Source organism: Sitophilus oryzae, unplaced genomic scaffold (genome assembly GCF_002938485.1).
Source record: "Sitophilus oryzae breed Bouriz unplaced genomic scaffold, Soryzae_2.0 scaffold_1297_pilon_pilon, whole genome shotgun sequence".
NCBI lineage: Eukaryota > Metazoa > Arthropoda > Insecta > Coleoptera > Curculionidae > Sitophilus > Sitophilus oryzae.
In genome coordinates, this window is record NW_022145945.1 from 8,201,094 (window position 1) to 8,220,365 (window position 19,272).

The 19,272-nt window shown below is 35.6% G+C and overlaps 1 protein-coding gene across 2 annotated transcripts in view; it reads left to right on the forward strand.

The window, feature by feature from the left end:
* Positions 1-19,272, forward strand: part of LOC115874689 (ATP-binding cassette sub-family G member 4) — a 101,902-nt gene that overhangs the window by 18,692 nt on the left and 63,938 nt on the right. Inside the window, exon 1 of one of the 2 annotated variants that reach the window (XM_030889919.1) lies at positions 1,820-1,891. The exons of the other annotated variant lie outside the window; for it this stretch is intronic. The gene's annotated coding sequence lies outside the window, so the exon portion shown is untranslated. Of the gene's footprint in view, positions 1-1,819; positions 1,892-19,272 lie in introns of those variants that run through there. 2 annotated transcript variants of the gene reach the window in all.

The window sequence follows — 19,272 nt, forward strand, 5'->3', positions numbered from 1 at the left end:
CACTAAGTTTTAATCAAGGAGCCTTGGAAAAATAGTTTTGATCGTCTAATAGGTTTCGTGTCTTGTCTAGGCCGGTTAAAAGATGTACAAATCGTATTTTTAATCATACATATGTCAATTTTTTCAAATGGAACAAGGGTGACTCATTAGCATATTTGGAAAAAGCATTTTTATGAATATATTGATACCACAGACTTGGTATTTCGAGTCAAATTGTCGTTATGAACCGCGTGTTACAATTACAATTAAACCATATGCGAAAATGTCAAAAGTTGACATATGATATGTCATTCTATTCAGAGTGTCATTTTCTATCGAATAAAGTAGAAATATACCGAGGGTGCCGTTTAAAATTAAAAGTTATAGTCATTTCCGGTGAAACAGGAAGTGACCAAAAACAATTGAATGCGTCAATCAATCCTAATTTATTTCATATACTAACATACTAAATCTTGTTTTTATTTGAAAATATAAAAAAATATGGAGATGAGCCACTTTTGAGACGCACCCGGTATAATAAAGACAGTACCGAGTTAAATAAATGTAGTTTTATTTTATCCACTTCCTATCACCTTCCTTGCTTTAATGGAACAGATTTATGTTTCCTCTAATTTACATAATAAGACATCACTTAACCAGAAAAAATTACAACAATCATATTTTTTTCCTCTCCCTGTCGCCGATTCTATTATATCTGTGGAATAGATCCTGTTTTGATTAATATTAGGGGTTGTAAATGTTTGACTAAAATTAATAATTTATTATTAATTTCAAAAATTACCTAATTTCGATTATAAAATTTCTTCTATAACGTGTATTTTATTATTTTTATCCTTTTTTGGACTCTAAATTGTTTTTTCTAAACTTTTATTTAAAAAACCTGTCCTAAATCTTAATAAAATATAAAAAAGTTACTTAATACGATATATTTTTAATTTAATTATAGCTTCATTAAAATAAAAAAATTACCCGGCTATGATACGGAGAGTTCAGGTGTACTTGAGAAACGAAAGACAGTGTTGTGTTTCTCGGCAGAGTCGTCAGGGAACGACCGTTACGACAGAGACAACCTTTCTATCGCTCGTGTCGCACTCGTTATAACCTAAAACAATAACACAACAATAACAAGACAGTGTCTGACCGCATGTTCCAGCTATTTATGAATGAGATGCTCAGTCTATATTTTATTTTAAGTCTATGGTCTAATCTTTGTAAACAACTACATTGTTGCCGTTGCGCCGATACCCTATTCCCTTCTTTGTCCATTCTCTCTCGCACTCGTTGATGTTCGCAAACCAATGTGTGATGAAGGTTTAGAGCGTTTTATGAATGGATCGTTGTATCTCCCGAGTTTAAATATCTTTGCTCTGGTACAACTTTAACGCCTCTTCAAAAAAGTCTAATACAACTTTTGCATAAAATCATCTGGGGAGATAATATTTGACCTTTTCAAAATTAACATGGGACTTCCTATATCCTGTGTTTGTGATGGTTTAAGTAAAAAAATATTTAGTGCATTTTTATTTTTTATTTTTTGGATTTTTTTTTTCAAATTGACGTTTTGTCACACGTGTTAAACCGAGATATTTTTTCTTCTCTTTAATCTTAAAAAACAAAGGAAATCAATCGAGATTACCTAATAATCGTATATTTCGCATAATATGTGTAGGTATCACGTTTAATTGTTACTAAAACAATGCTCTTGAACCACTGATTCCGATTGCTATCAGGGACCCAGGTGTAAATCACACTTATCATTACCTATCATAATTAACTCCAATCAGTATTTGATTGAAAGTGATGAGTTGTGATTTGAAATCGTTAAATTTTTTGTTACGTTTGTGTCTGTGTGTAGTGGTCTATAGTTTCGTTAAGAGAAAAGTTCCATAAGGTAAATAAATATAAAATAGACCAAATTTTTTAAAAACACTCTTTGAAACGTGATAGCCAAAAAGTAAAAATGTACAGGGTGTGTCTTAAATAAAAAATTCCAGGATTTTTAATATCTTTCTTTGCGAAAAAAAACCTTATGGATGTGTTCCTGGAGTCGAAATATACCATCCTTGAACCTATTTCCACTTATTTAGGACTCACCCTGTATATATAAGAAGAAAAAATAAATCTGATTCTATTACCGCACCTCTTGAACCGATATATTTGACCATTAAATAAAAACACACTATTATACTCAACTTAAATATTTTATGAAAAGTTTTTAAAGATGGGTTCTTTTATTTTTGTGATTTAATTTATATAGGGTGAGTCTTAACATATTTTTACGGCTGATCGATCTCATAAAAGAAATATATTATTATCTTCTTGCGCTTTTTCTAATAAGTTCAAAATAGCCGAGTCATTTTACTTTGATAATTTTGGAAAGAAGAATACTGCATCGTCATATTATCAAGAAATTATGCTTTTTAACAGAAAATTTAAACATTTTCCAAAGTTTTCCGGGTGCCGAAATACACCAACCCTAAAAATACTTGCACTAATTTAAGATTCACCCTGTATATTTTGTAAGATTTTATAACGTTTTAGTTCTTTGATGTTGTATTAGTTTCATTAATCATATAATTATCATATATACATATGTTATATTAATCATCATTAATTATACCGTATGATCGAAACAAACGGCGTCCAATTCGCTTGGAAATGACAATAATTGATGATACTTCACATATTAGTCAAGAAAATAGGCTTTTAAATACAAATGTTTGATAAAATCTTGAATTTTTAATACAAGTTATTTTGAAAGATTTAAAAACGAACTCTGAGCGATTTTTTTTTAAATTTACCTTCGAAAAGGGGTGAAAAAATTAAATAAAGTGTTATTTTCCAAATTTCAGAGAAAAGGACTAGAAAAAGAAAGTTAAAATAAAAGTTATAGATCACCAAATTTTACATAAAATGATATCTCTATAGTTTTTTGCTCCAATCAAATGTAACCGACATGGCATGGCTAGAAGCTAGAGGATGATGTTAGAAACTTAAAAAAATCATAAGCTGCTGAAAAAATTATATACATATTTAACATTTTTTTTCAATTTGCGCGGAAAATTATCTCAAGAATTAAAGTTTATAATTTTCTGAGCAAATCGAAAATATCAATTTTTACAATTATTACTATTTTTAAATGTCTACTATCATCATCTAGCTTCTAGCCACCCTACCTCGGTTAATTTGGATTTCAGCAATTTCAACAGTATTCATATTATTTTTATGTGAAATTTAATGCTCTACAAATTTTATTAGAACTTTTTAGCCGACCATACCAATAGGTATGGTAGGCTATTAAGATCTGCAAAAAAAAGTTGTTTTAATTTCACTCAAAATGAGTTATTTGGGTCATAAATGACCTAAATACAAAATATTTTCTCATGGTGTCTGTCTGTCTGTCTGTCCGTCTGTAACACGATAACTCAAAAACCGCTAAATCGATTTTAACCAAATTTGGCACAAAATACTGTGGCACCCGAGAATCTGGCCATTAGTTTTTGGTGAGGGTGGGGGGTTGGTAAGGGGGTACGGGAGGGGGTTAAAATTTTTAAAAAATCGTAACTCCAAAATTACTGTAGCTAGCGAAACGCGGTTTTCAATTTAAGATTAGGAATAATATTTGCAACAAAATTTGTAATAACATCAAAATCAGTCAAAGTCGCAGTTTTTGAGATAAAAAAAAATCCTTTACTTTGAAACTAAAAGAACTGCCTACGAACTTTTTATTAACATATTTTTGTATGGGCGGCTATACGTGCCTCCCTGCGCCATTTTTTTTCTTTAACAATTCCTTTTTAGATCTTTCAAAGTGACATAAATATATCTAAAAAAAAGTATTGATGAAAATTTTCAATTTCTAATAATAAAATAGAATTTTCTTGAGTAAACTTTTGTTTTTGTTTTGACCACGCAGATATACAATTAACGTAATTTATTTAACATTTTGTTTTGCTCAACTTCATTGTTTCAATTCTTATTTATATTTTTAAATATTAAGTAACGTCATTTCATTGTTTTTGCTACGTTTTGAACTTCTTTCTACAAATTGAGCTATTAAAATAAAACAACTTTACTTACCAGACAGTAATAATGATGCTAAACAAATATTACTTAGAATTCCACCATAGAAAAACATTAAAAAAAATTAAGAGGCGAACTAATAGTTATAATATCGAATTTTATAGAGAAACACATTATGTTGTTAATTATTATTAATATAATAAACCCCCCAGAGTTCTAAAAACAACAAATTGAGCTTTTACTTATCTATTAACCTTTTATTTTAAATATTTTTGGAGCGTTTTATGAGTGGTCGCCATATTGTTTAAATTTCCATACTTAGATTGCTAAAGATTTTATTATTATTAGAAATAAATTTTTATTACGGCCTCTTTAAATTTTCGCTTTTTCCAATGTGGTTCTTTGTGGACAACCCGGGCTTCCTGTCATTTTATGTTGTGGTGCTTGAACCACACATGATCTACAATGCCCGACTTCATTGTTTCACCTCTTTGCGTATGTTTTTTATGTTCGTCAAGTCGTACATGAAGAGGAGGTTTTGTCTTTCCGATGTAGTCGTTCTGGTAGATGCACTCTTTTTCTTGGTTTGATGATTCCGGTATTGTTTTTGTTAGGACACTTCTTAGAGTAGTCTTAGACTTAATAACAGTTTCAATTTTATACTGCTTAGCTATTCGCCTGATCTTCTCTGATGTTCCTTTCACATAATATGAAATCGTTAAGAGAGACAGAGAGCATCCTCCTCTAATCGACAGTTTTGTTGTAAAGGGCTATACTCACACTTCGCTACTTCACTTGGATCCTTCGCTTCGTCCTTCGTTCCTTAGTCCCTTCGTTCCTTCGTCCCTTCGCTCCTTCATCCGTTTACTTCGTCAAAACGCTCCTTCGCCGTACTGCCGGTTTTTGGGCGAAGTGTCAAAAGACGACGAACAAGTATCAAAAAACGAACACAATAAATATAAAAATTGGCGCCGGGAAAAAAAATAAAAATACTAAAATATGTTAATAAGAAGCAATTTTTTTATCTCAAAAACTGCGACTTGATTTTGATGTTATTACAAATTTGGTTGCAAATATTATTCCTAATTTTAAATTGAAAACCGCTTTTCGCTAGCTACTGTAATTTTGGAGTTACGATTTTTTTAAATTTTTAACCCCCTCCCATACCCCCTTATCAACCCCCCACCCCCACCAAAAACTAATGGCCAGATTCTCGGGTGCCACAGTATTTTTGTGCCAAATTTGGTTAAAATCGGTTTAGCGGTTTTTGAGTTATCGTGTTACAGACGGACAGACAGACAGACACCATGAAAATATTTTCTATTTAGGTCATTTATGACCCAAATAACTCATTTTCAGGGAAATTAAAAACACTTTTTTTTGCCGATCTTAATAGCCTACCATACCTGTTAGTATGGTCGGCTAAAAATATATAAATCGATCTTGGATTTCATTCTTAGGCTAAAAACATTGTGGGGCGACGAGGAGAGCGGCGAGCAAGCAGCGCGATATCGCGTCGATCGAGCCTCAAGGTCCTAAATCCATATACGTATTATTTACAAATATACTCAGCCTAATCTCCAAAAAGTGAAGCACAAACAGTGAAAGAACAATATGGAATTCTGCATAAGTCTATTTCACCCGGATATTCATTTAACTGCGCATGCCTCACCTGAAGAAGTTTTCATTGGTCGATGTTTATAAAGGGAAGTGGTTGACTGACATTTCACCTAACCTTCAATTTTATTTATATTTTTATTATTTATAACACATTATCATGGAGTTGGAAAAATATCAAAAAATAGTTGGAAACAATAAACTAAACAAAATCACTCTTTTACGCGCACAAATAAAAAGTAATCCAAACAGAACTAAAACAACAATCAATCGGAAATCGCAGTTCAATCCATATCCGGGTGAAATAGACTTATGCAGTTTTAATATGGAGCTGGGTTATGTTGTCTTTTTCTTATGGCACAGAAATTGCACACGGGGTTAAATAGGGAACTCTGAGTATATTTGTAAATAATACGTATATGGCTAAATCATAGTAGCGCGGCGAGCAGATCGCTTTACCATGTTCACGCGTATTGTCTTCACAGGTTGGTTGGACGCGACGTCGCGCTGCTTGCTCGCCGCTCTCCTCGTCGCTCCACTATGTTTTTAGCCTAGTCGATTTTTTAATTTGGCAGTACGTCTGTACAGAGTGTCTAATTTTCGTGTGTTTTGCAGGGTTTCTCGTTAACAACCTAACCATACCGATAGGTATGGTAGCCTATTAAGATCGGCAAAAAAAAAGTTTTTTTGAATTTCACTCAAAATGAGTTATTTGCAGGGGCGGCTTGTCCTATGTGGCAGATGAGGCAGTGCCTCACCAATACATTTGAAGAATTACACGTATTAATCGATACATCTTTAATTACAATTTTATATTTTTTTCCCTATTTGCATCAATAATAATTGTATTTTTTATCCGTCATTCTATAATACTGTCAAGAAAAATGGCCTATCCGCCAGAAATTAAAAATGTATTACTGGTTGCCTGCACAACCGCAACGTATCCGCCAGAAATTAAAAGACTTTTTCAGGCGCCATCTTTTAGTCAAGTCGAGAAGTAAGGGAATCAGACAATAGAATTGTCTGGTATGAAGAAGTACGCTTTCCGAGAATTGGGGAAATTTCGAGAAGCAGTCAATAGAGTATATAAGCCGGAGCCATCGACAACTGAGACAGTTTTTTTGAAATTTGAATATACCGCGTGGAAATTGAAAATCGGACAATTTGGTGAAGGAATCTTATAAATAGTTAGTTGTTGTGTGTTATAAGTTAGTAATTGTGTATAAAGAGAAAATAAATTCGTTAAGTATTGTATCGTGAGTTTAAATTAGTGGACCCACGGAATCCGTAACAATTGGTGTCAGAAGTGGGATTCAAGAGGATTTAAAAAGAAATTAAGTGGATTGGAAGATTTTTAGACCGGATTAGAGTATTTTTTATGGTTGGTACAAGGGAACAAGCGAAGAAAATGGAGGAAGTAAGCAAACTATTAGGCGATTTTATGGAGAATATATGAGAAGAGAAAAGGCAGAAGAACAAGAGAAGCTGCGAAGAGAAAGCAGAAGAACAAGACCGCCTACTGAAAATTCTGGAAAATCAAGACAAAATTTTCGAAGATTTGAAAATTCAACGACAACAAGACAAAGAAGAAGAACAGGACCGGCTTGAGAAAATTTTAGAAGATATGAAAATTCAACGACAACAAGACAAAGAAGAAGAACAGGACCGGCTTGAGAAAATTTTAGGCAATTTAGAAAGTCGTCAGAAGAATGAATGGAGGGAAATTTTAGAAGATATAGAAACGCGCCAAAAAGAAAGACAAGAAGATCAGGACCGTCTTAAGAAAACTTTAGAAAATCAGGAATTTCGACTACAGAAGAATTTTGAAGACCTGGAAAAACGACAGGAGAACCATTTCCAAGAAGTCGTAGAAGATCTGGAGGAACGCCTTCAGCAGAAAATGGAAAAATTAGAGATGGACCTACAGAAGACCAAGGTACAAGTAAAGACACCTGGCGTTCAAGGAACAGCGAACCTTAAGGCCCCGACCTACGATGGACAAACGACATGGACAATGTACCACCGTCAGTTTGAAGCAGCCGCCGCTGCCAACGGATGGACTGACCAGGAGAAAGCAGCGGCACTTGTCATCGCGCTGCGTGGCCCTGCCCTGGAACTGCTGCAAACTATTCCTGCAGCCCAACAGCAGGAATACCAAACTTTGGTTGCTGCACTGGACAGAAGATATGGCGACCAACATCGACGTCAACTTTACCAGGCCCAGATCAAGACACGCTTGCAGAGGTCCGGAGAGAGTCTGCAGGAATTTGAAGCAGACTTACGTCGGCTGGTACACCTGGCATATCCAGAAGCACCGGAAGGATTTAGGGAGGAACTCGCTGCTCAGTGCTTTATCAGCGGACTGAGGGACAACGAATTACAGAGGGCGCTGCAAATATCCCGATTTTCTACCAGCAGCGAAGCACTGGTCAGGGCGCTGGAAATCGAAGCTGCTTTTAGCGCCATCCCTAGACCGAAGATAAGATCGGTAGCGGTCGAGGAACAGCCCGAAAACACTCACAGAGGTTTGGAGGAGATGTGTAAGAAAGTCGACAAACTATGTGAGCTACTAATAAACAAGGGAGTCAGCAACACCCAGACAGAAAACCAGAGAAGATTCCAGGACATAAGGTGCTTTAGAGGTGGCAGGAATGGCCACATTAAACGGTATTGCCGCGTTCAAATGCGATCCCGTTCACCATCCAGAGAACGTAGGCACCAGGAAAACTAAAATCAGTCAATACTAAGGGGCGAGTATTGACTGGGGAGAACAGAGCCCCAAGGATTTTTTCCATTAGAAATCTAGGAAGAACCGCTGACAGTTTGGTGATCGACGGGAAAGTCAATGGAAAGGGAATCCGAATGACAGTGGACACTGGCGCTATGGTTTCGTTGGTGCGGGCTAACTCAGTGCAAGGATTGAAGCTGGTGCCTCTGAGAAGAAGAGTGTGTTTACGTACAGTTACGGGGGAAATGGCCGTTGTACGGAGAGGCTATCGTCGAACTGAAGTTAGGAAATTTGAAGTTCCAGCATAGCGTTTTAGTGGCAGATATTGAAGATGACTTCATCTTGGGCATGGATGTGATTCGTCAACATGGATTTTCGTTCGATCACCAGAGAAATATCTTAAATATTGGAAATGAAGAGTTCATGTTATCTCCAGACGAGGAACCAGGCAGAATGGATGTAAGATCAGCGGAAACTGTGGTGATACCTGGTAATACCGAGAAGATCGTATTCGGTAAAGTGGAGAAAATCGCTGGGTGCTGTGTTGGACTGGTAAAAAGTGGCGACAAGAAACAAGATAGGTACTTAGTAGGAAAGTCATTGGTGAACACCGACAAGAATATACCGATCAGAATTGCGAATGTTTTCCCGAATTGTGTCAAGATTCAAAAAGGTGACAAGATAGCCATCTGCGAACCTGTAAGAAGTGTCACCCGATGTGATGAAGTGTCGTCAGCTGTTACACAAATGGCATCCAAAGAAACACTAAAACATCTAGAACAGCCATGGGATCACCTAACATATGAGGAGAAACAGAAGGCTAAGCAGTTCCTGCGAAAGCATGGCGGTATTTTTGAGAAAAATAACAGTGGAAGAACGGATTTTGTGAAGCACCGGATTAATACTGGTCATGCTCAGCCGATTCGACAACGTCCTAGAAGGGTGCCCCTTTCCAAACAACAAGAAATGGAGACAATGGTAGATAAGATGCTAGAAGATGGAGTTATCGAAGAATCATCGAGTCCATGGTCATCTCCTGTTGTTTTGGTGACGAAGAAAGATGGTAGTACACGATTCTGCGTGGACTATCGGAAGCTCAATGACGTCACTAAGAAGGACAGCTACCCACTGCCACGTATAGACGACACGTTAACCACACTGGCAGGTTCGTGCTGGTTCTCCACTCTCGACTTAAAGAGTGGATACTGGCAAGTTGGTCTGGACGAGGAAGACAAAGAAAAGACGGCTTTTTCTACAGGAAACGGACTATACCAATTCAAGGTCATGCCGTTTGGATTATGCAATGCTCCAGCCACTTTCGAACGTCTCATGGAGGTGGTGTTAAGAGGATTAACTTGGAAAACGTGCTTGGTTTACCTCGACGATGTATTGGTTATGGGAAGAACTTTTGAGGAGCATTTGCGAATTTAGAAGAAGTCTTCGGCCGCATAAGGAATGCGCACCTGTACTTGAACCCGAAGAAGTGTAGCTTATTCCAGCGACAAGTGGAATTCTTGGGTCATGTAGTTTCGGCAGACGGAATTTACACCGATCAGAAGAAAATCGCTGCAATCAAGGATTGGCCTAAACCTCGCGACAAACATGAACTTAGAAGTTTTCTGGGTTTATGCACCTATTACAGAAGATTTGTCAAGGGATTTGCCAATATAGCTGCACCCTTACATAGACTTACAGGTGATGAAGTCGGCTACGAATGGAACACCGATTGTGATGTAGCCTTTGGAAGACTTAAGGCGGCTTTATGTTCAAGTCCTATTCTAGCCTACCCGCAACAACAAGGGAGGTATATCCTGGATACCGACGCCAGCAATATCGGCATAGGTGCAGTGCTATCACAAGTGCAAGATGGCGAAGAACGAGTGATAGAATATTACAGTCGAGTTCTATCCAAACCAGAAAGGAATTACTGCGTTACCCGGAAGGAGCTGCTAGCAATTGTGAAGGCAGTTGATCATTTTCATAAATATCTGTACGGCCAAGAATTTTTAATTAGGACAGATCATGCGGCTCTCAAGTGGCTTATGGAGATGAAACAACCTGAAGGTCAAATAGCACGATGGCTCGAGAAGCTCCAACAGTATCACTTTACCATCCAACATCGTGCTGGAAAAATGCATGGTAACGCAGACGGTTTATCCAGAAGACCCTGTCAAACCGATTGTAAGCACTGCTGTAAAACGGAACAACGTGAAGGCACTGTCATGATAAGGAGTTTTAAACTTGGAACCGATGAACAGTGGACGACGACACAATTGAGGAAAGATCAAATGGAAGATCCAGACATCGGAGCAATACTACGGCTCAAGGAAGGTAACGGCGAGAGACCACCGTGGCAGGATATTGCGGACAGAGGGCTCGTTTTCAAAGCTCTCTGGGCTCAGTGGAATTCACTGGTTATTGAGAATGGATTGTTAAAGCGCACATGGGAAAGTGCGGATGGCAGCACAGTAACAACTCAGTTACTGGTACCAAGGAAGAAAGTTACCCAGGTATTGGAAGAAATTCACGGTGGTAAAACTGGAGCCCATCTTGGGGTAAACAAGACCTTGAGCAAGCTGAGAGATCGCTTTTACTGGGTGGATTATTGCGAAGATGTCAAGAAATGGTGTCGACAATGTAAAATTTGTGCAGCCAGCCAAGGACCAAGCACTCGATCTAGGGGAAAAATGAAACAATATAACGTTGGACTGCCATTCGAAAGAATCGCTGTTGACATTGCAGGCCCATTCCCTGAAACGCACAAGGGCAACAAGTACGTTTTAGTGGCGATGGATTATTTCAGTAAATGGCCAGAAGTTTTTGCCATTCCAAACCAAGAAGCATCGACTGTAGCTGAAGTATTAGTCATAATGTCTTCAGTAGATTTGGAATTCCTTTAGAGCTTCACACTGACCAAGGAAGGAACTTCGAGTCAAGACTGTTCCAGAAGATGTGTGATCTGCTTGGTATTCACAAGACTAGGACAACAGCTTTACATCCGCAGTCTGATGGGATGGTCGAGAGATTCAATAAGACCATTGAAGAACATCTCTCGAAAATGGTGGATGAACATCAAAGAGATTGGGATCAGCATATACCACTATTCCTAATGGCATATAGAAGTGCAGTTCACAACACCACCGGACTTTCACCATCGAAGATTTTATTTGGTCGAGAATTACGGTTGCCTTGTGACTTGGTGTTCGGATCACCAGACGACAGCACCACGAACGTAGAGGACTACGCGGATGAACTGAAGGAAAGGTTATTGGGAATTCATAAGGCCGTGAGAAGTAAGATTACGCTAGCCAGTGACCGGATGAAAGCTCGTTACGACCTCAGAGCTAATTCTACGGGATTTCAACAGGACGATATGGTATGGTTATATAACCCACAGCGCAAGAAAGGGAGGTCCCCAAAGTTAACTCCAGCATGGGAAGGTCCTTATACAGTCATCAAGAGGATAAATGATGTTGTGTACCGGATTCAACGCAGCCCTAGAAGTAAGATGAAAGTAGTTCACTGGATCGATTGAAGAGATATCAGACAGGAAACCTTGATCGGGACGATCAAATTTGAGAAGGGGGCAATGTCAAGAAAATGGCCTATCCGCCAGAAATTAAAAATGTATTACTGGTTGCCTGCACAACCGCAACGTATCCGCCAGAAATTAAAAGACTTTTTTCAGGCGCCATCTTTTTAGTCAAGTCGAGAAGTAAGGGAATCAGACAATAGAATTGTCTGGTATGAAGAAAGTACGCTTTCCGAGAATTGGGGAAATTTCGAGAAGCAGTCAATAGAGTATATAAGCCGGAGCCATCGACAACTGAGACAGTTTTGAAATTTGAATATACCGCGTGGAAATTGAAAATCGGACAATTTGGTGAAGGAATCTTATAAATAGTTAGTTGTTGTGTGTTATAAGTTAGTAATTGTGTATAAAGTGAGAAAATAAATTCGTTAAGTATTGTATCGTGAGTTTAAATTAGTGGACCCACGGAATCCGTAACAATACATTACGTGCGTCGATGGTATTCCTTTAAACGCGCTTCCTTTCCCATATGTGACAAACTCGACGATGTATATCCATCTCATTTGTTCTTTAAGAAGTATATGTGCAGAGGTTTGCCTCTCGCCTTTCCTTGCCTAGCGTATTGTGGTATATCGCATTGACGGAGCGACAGCGTTCACTGGAATCTTAAAGCTATAGAATGAAAACAAAAAGCATAGGCAAAACCTTTAGTTGAAGAGAGATAAAATGTATGGAGTAGTAGCGCGTAAAAAGGCCGTATTGAGGCGAGCCTCAAATGTAAATTTAAACCTTAAAAGCCGTTCGTTAAAAATATGTATCACTTCCCGATCATTTCCCGATCAGCCCGAGAGATTTTAGGCGACATCGACAGGCTGAAAATGCAGAATTGCATTATTTGGGAATTTGTATTAGTTTGAATCAGAGTTCGAATTAACTCTGCTGGTTATTGCACTCTTTTGTCTCTAATTGATTAGTATATACGTTTTTTAATGCGAATTGCATGTTTAATTACTCGTCTTACTGATTACAACGTATTAAGTAAATACCTAAAAAGTGGGCAGTGACTTGTTGATTGATATGATGATTTAGAGGGACCATGCATCATCAGAGGACTTCCCCAGGTAAAATTTTTCGAATGCGAATCATTTCTAGATATATTGTGTACTCGTATAGCCAAAAAGTAAAGCAACCTGTTACAGATTTCATTTTTTTATTTTTATAGGACGGGTAGAAAAACAAAATTTTACCATACAGAGTAAAATAAAAAACAAAATATCCTGAAGTCGCTTTGATAAAAATTTACTGTTGCAATAGCCCTATGTAATAGGTACCGCATGATCGAAAAAAAAACGGCGTCCAGTTGGCTTGAAAATGACGATCGATGACATTTCCCATATAATTTTACATATAAAATGACAGCGATCTTCATTTCATAGCCATCGCTGACGCCGTTTTTATTCGATCATACGGTATAATACTGCGAATTATATTACATAAAGGCTATTTCCGCAACTGCTAAAAATTTAGAAATATTTTAAATACACAAATGTGGCGGTTTTTAAGTCTGTAGGTATCTAAAATACAAAAAATAATATACAGTGTGTATTGCATTTAAAAAAATTGAGATATAGCATTATAATATTGCAATGTTGGCCGTGTCATAAAAAAATCCCTGTATAAAATAATGTGAATTTTTCTCGGATTTCTTATTTTGTCCTACATACCTCGCTATATACATACTTAAGCAATAATATATCAATAAGTTAAATTCACTCCAGGTTTTTACCACTTTTTAAAAAATTAAATTCTTCAAATGTGAATTATCATGGAAATCCCGCATATATAGTGCTTCAAATAAATCAATAGTGTGATGTATGCTGAATTTTATGCTGAACCCAATTCTGTACAGAAAAATGGTAATGCGATTGCAATTTTAAAGAAAATATTTTTTTTAGGATATGCACTTTTTTTATATAGAACTTTTTTTTCATATATTTGTCAACTACGAAGATATTGGACTTCCTCGTACTAATGGTCACCCTATATACATACTAATAAAAATTCTCTTCTAATGTGCCTCACCATCTTCCTGTGCTACGAGCCGCCCCTGGTTATTTGGGTCATAAATGACCTAAATACAAAATATTTTCATGGTGTCTGTCTGTCTGTCTGTCCGTCTGTCTGAACGTACATGAACGTATGTCATATTTCATAGTATCGATATAAATGGGCATAATAAACTTTACTCTATTGTTGACTCGCCTTGTACATTCATACTGATATACCTTGTACATGATTATTACATGAAATATTCGGATTTATTAAAAAAAAATTATATTATTAAAATTCAATTTCTATTTTTGACACGACAAAGAATTGCAATTTTATAAAATAAAAATTATGCGCCTTTCGGATTTTTTAAAGGTTTTAGAGGTTACCAGATATTTTCAAATAAACATATCCCTGCTATATTAAAAATATTTTGTGGTGTGTTGTTGCATAATCGACGAATTTCCAAAATCGCGTAGACGAACCACCACATCGACGAAACGAATAGACGAAGGAACGAAGCGAAGGGACGAAGGAACGAACTGAAGTAACGAAGCAAAGGGACGAAGTGGCGAAGTGTGAGTATGGGGCTTAAAACTGAACGATTCCATCCCATGTTTACAAGGAAAGTTCGTTTTTTTTTCGTCTACATACTATGCTTTACTTGACGCTTTGACAGAATAGGTCGGGCGTAATGTAAGACGTTATATCATGTAGGTAGACAGGGCTTTCTAACGAACACACTGCAAGTTGCAAGTTACATAAAAGCTTGTAAATAAAGAGGAGGCGTTGTTCGGTCTCCTTGAACTTTGTTTTCGCATAATTATCGGCCGAAGTACTTGGCTTTTGATGTTCGTTCGACGTCAACCGAAGCGACAAATAATAGCAATTGGTTAAAAAAAAAGAGTCGATAAAATTTACTGTTTCGTGCCTTTGACGTATGTATTGTTCATTAGAAAATAATTATTTGATTATTTACCCTAGACGTGCCAGTTTAGTATCGAAGCATTAGTAAACATTATTCTGTAAACTTTGCTATTATTATATTTTTTATTAGATGTCATAATACTGAATAAAGACAAGTTTAAGTATATTTTTGTTTTTAACAGTAGTCTGATGATGCAATCATTTTTAACCATTTGAAATATTTTTCATTTTAACATGTTTATTGCTTTTTCTTTTATTAATTTATACCTAAGTGCCGGGTATAAAGTATTTTCCGCACTCCACTTACCGTTTATGTCGATCGCATTGAAATAATATTAAAATCGTGGTTTTGTCATAATATGTAAGTATTTGATTTTCTAGTGCGCAGTTATTGAAATTATAAAACACTCAGGTACGAGGTTTGTGTGATGTAACGCTGTTTTGGGTAGTAAAAAATAAGTTTTTACTAAGAATTTGAATTAGGCGTCGTGTTGTGTTGTAACAAGTTCATATGTTAATAAAATTGCTGAAAAAATGTTAACGCGTAGAGTGTAATTAGCGCGTTGTTGGGTGCAATAACATTCAATAAGTTAACTTTTCCGGATATTCAACTCTCCCGAAACATTTTATAGCTTCACAGTTTCTCACACTGATTTAATCAAAAGCAAAAATGGATTCAAGTAGTTCGAAGAAATAAGTGAGTAAACAAAGTGCTCAGTACATAATCAAAAAATTAAATATGCATAAAATATACAACTTAACAAGTATAGCTAGAGACGTGAGAAATATAAAATAAGAGACGCCCCTCGATGCGCAGTGGACAACCCGCAAATTTGCTTTAATCAGATTTGTCGTAGCGTAACTGCATCTCTCTTTCGCCGAATGTCTCTCTACCGTGTGGGCAACCGGTGCTATCCCCAAGTCTCTTCCTATATATTTGTCAGACTGTACTTACTATGAGAGGATAAAATATAATTTGCAATATTAATGATATATTTCTTTTAATCAACTAGTCGTTTAACTTCGTTAATGTTTATAAACATCTAAAATTATAATTATGTACATTTAAAAAAATCCGTTAAATAGCCCCAATTATGACCCCACTAGTAAAACCGGTGCGTAAAACTATGCTCGTCACCGTAGTTGAACTCACATAGCAGTCTAAAATAGTGTACAGTAACTTTTTAGGAAAATGCCGAACAAAAATATTTTCCACAAAAAAAGATAATTTTTTTGTACTTATTCATTTACACCCTGTAGATATCGTTATTATAATCTTATTTATGTTAAATTTAGGAAGTTAAAATTGATGCCTAGGACTGATATACATATATAATTATCTCAAAAATATTTTTTGGCAAGGTTGCCGCAATTATTATTCTGCCAACAATATTTCCGAATTGTCTGTTAGAGCACAGTTCTGTGGTTAGAGAGGCAATAAGTCTCAATATATAATATATAATAATATAATATAACTGACATTGGGAAAGGTCTATGACGTAAATGAGCTGATGAAAATAAGTTGACAAGGTTACTTTCATTTGATAATATTTTACTATAATAGACATATAAAAATAAAAGGTCAATAAAACATGTAACAATGAGAACTGCAAATTAAATATTAATGCCCACTTGCACCGTTTGTATAAACTTTGTTTAAAGGGTAAACATTGATTAACTATACATATTTTATTGTAGTTAATCACTGTTTAGCCTTTAAACAAAGTTTATACAAACGGTGCAAGTGGGCATAATTCTTTTCGTCCTACGCAAGTCATAGCACGGTATACCCACCTTTATATTAAAGGTTTGAATCAGTGGCATCTTAATAAAACCATATCAATGGTCTAAATGATGGTATATGTGATACCAATTAAAATTATTTATTAAATTATTTTTGTAAAAACTTACACAACACTACAACAAAAAATAATTTCGTAATAATGTTCACTGGGACACACCCTCTAACAAAAAATAACATAGGTACCTACTTTTTCGATACCCCCGTATAGACCTGTCGTGATTTAATTTAAAACAGGGATTAAACCAGCGCAGCGGCTCTCAAAATGTGAATATATTTTTAAAATTTGTAAACATACTAGCCTAAAAGAACTCGGTTATTTTGGACTTGGTGATCTATCTATTGATCTATACTAATATATAAAATCCTTAAGTGACTGACATACTGATTAATCACGATCCTGCTCAAACCACTCAACGTAAGAAGCTCAATTTTGGCATACAGGTTGATTCTACGGTGTAGAGGTTCGATAAGAAGGGATTTTCCGAAATTCCAGTTCCAAGAGGGTGAAACCACCCCTCAAATATTACAATATTTTTTATTTAAAAAACGGTCAAGTTTCCGAAAAAACGCTTAAACACAAACATTTTATTTTGTTTTTTTACATATTTTAAGTTTTTTTAAAAAATGTATACAGGGTGTTTCGAAAAATCTGGTCATTGATTAATCACGATCCTGCTTAAAGCGCTTGGCGTAAAAAGCTGATTTTTGGAAAACAGATTGACTTTAGGGTGTAGAGGTTCGATAAGAAGGGATTTTTCGAAACTCGAATTCTAAGGGGGTGAAACTATCCCTCAAATATTAAAATATTTTTTTATTTAAAAACCGGTGAGTTTTTCGAAAAAACTCATTAAACACGTATATGTTATTTTGTTGTTTTACATATTTTAAGATTTTTTATAAATTTATACAGGGTGTTTCATAAAATATGACCATTGATTAATCACGATTCTGCTTAAACTGCTTGACGTTTAAAGCTGATTTTTGGCAAACGGATTGACTGTGGGGTGTAGAGGTTCGATAAGGAGGGGTTTCTCGAATCTCAAATTCCAAGAGGGTAAAACGCCCCTCAAATATTACAATATTATTGTTATTTAAAAAACGGTTAGTCTTTCGGGAAAACGCTTGGACAAGCATAATTTATTTGGTTTTTTTACATATTTTGAAATTTTTTAAAAAATCATACAGGGTGTTTCAAAAAGTTGGGTAATTTCTTAACCACGATTCTGCTTAAACTGCTTGACGTAAAAAGCTTATTTTTGGCAAACGGATTTTTCGAAAGTCAAATTCCAACGAGATGAAACTATCCCTCAAATATTACCAAGTTATATAATAATATCGCCATATTGTTTTTTCTTATGCTCACATAAATGTGAGAAAATTTTATCCAGTTTGTATGTTAATGGAAATTCTTGCTTTGCAAATGATTAATTCGACGCGAACGAAATCGCTGGTACACGCTAGTATACTTATATATTTGATACCAATTAAACTTTTGGTTACGTAATCGAGAGCGCGATTTTTAAATTCATTGTTGCCAACCATGGACATATTCGGCGCCGGGCTGACTAACTGGAATTTAAATTTCCCGCTGGGGATTCACGTGGTAGCTCTGCTGTAAAAAAAGTCTAATCAAGTTGTCACATTTATTTATTCATTTCCTGACATTGTCATTCGTTTTGACACTGTAGTTTTGTATTACGAGTTTTTGGTTTAAATAAATTGTGTTGTGACACTTTAAGCTTTAAAAATTTTACTAGTAGATCTTGCAGTCGAACATTGTTCTTTTTAGAACCTGTTTTAGTGCGAAGTGTATAAGATAGCTTAATAGTCGTAAAAAAACTCATCGTAACTTTATTAGATTACTTTGAACGGAAAAGCTGTAGTAATGGCCCCCTATGTCCCTGAAGCGCTGTTAAGGACGTGAGTTTTGTTGATGTAAATAATATGTTTATAGGGAAATTGGAACAACTTTCGTTGCACGTCATCAATGACACCATGCGTCGTCTTATGGAGTTTGCTGGTGGTCGTATTATGATGTGCAACGAAAGTTATTTTAATTTCCCTATATATTTTTATAATTAATTTGTTTTTGTTTCCTAAGATATTTTGATTAAAGGAAAATATGCAAAAGTAGGCAACGCTGTGCCGGTCAAGCTTAATCACGTGACTAAACGTTTATTTGATATGAACTTTACATATACGTTTATCCTGCTTAGTTGTAGTTATTATAGTTGTGATTTTTAGTATGCTTATTTTTTTATTTTGTATTCTATATTTTTTAATAAATTAAACTTAAAATCAATTTAATGATTAAAAGTACGGAGATAATAATTGTTAAAATATAAAATAACTAAATAATGGCACAATTAAACGTTTCATAATTAAAATAACAATACAATGTAACAACGAATAAATGAGCTTTGCTGAAAATATTATAATAATTATTGAGAATATAAGCGCAAAATCGGATTGCCATACTACAATGTTTTAATACCTGTTTTATGTTTTGCAAAGTTAATAATTCTGTAGTTAACTGAAAATGCACTGTAGCAAGCTAATATCATCTTTATACAGTTATACAAAATAATTGCG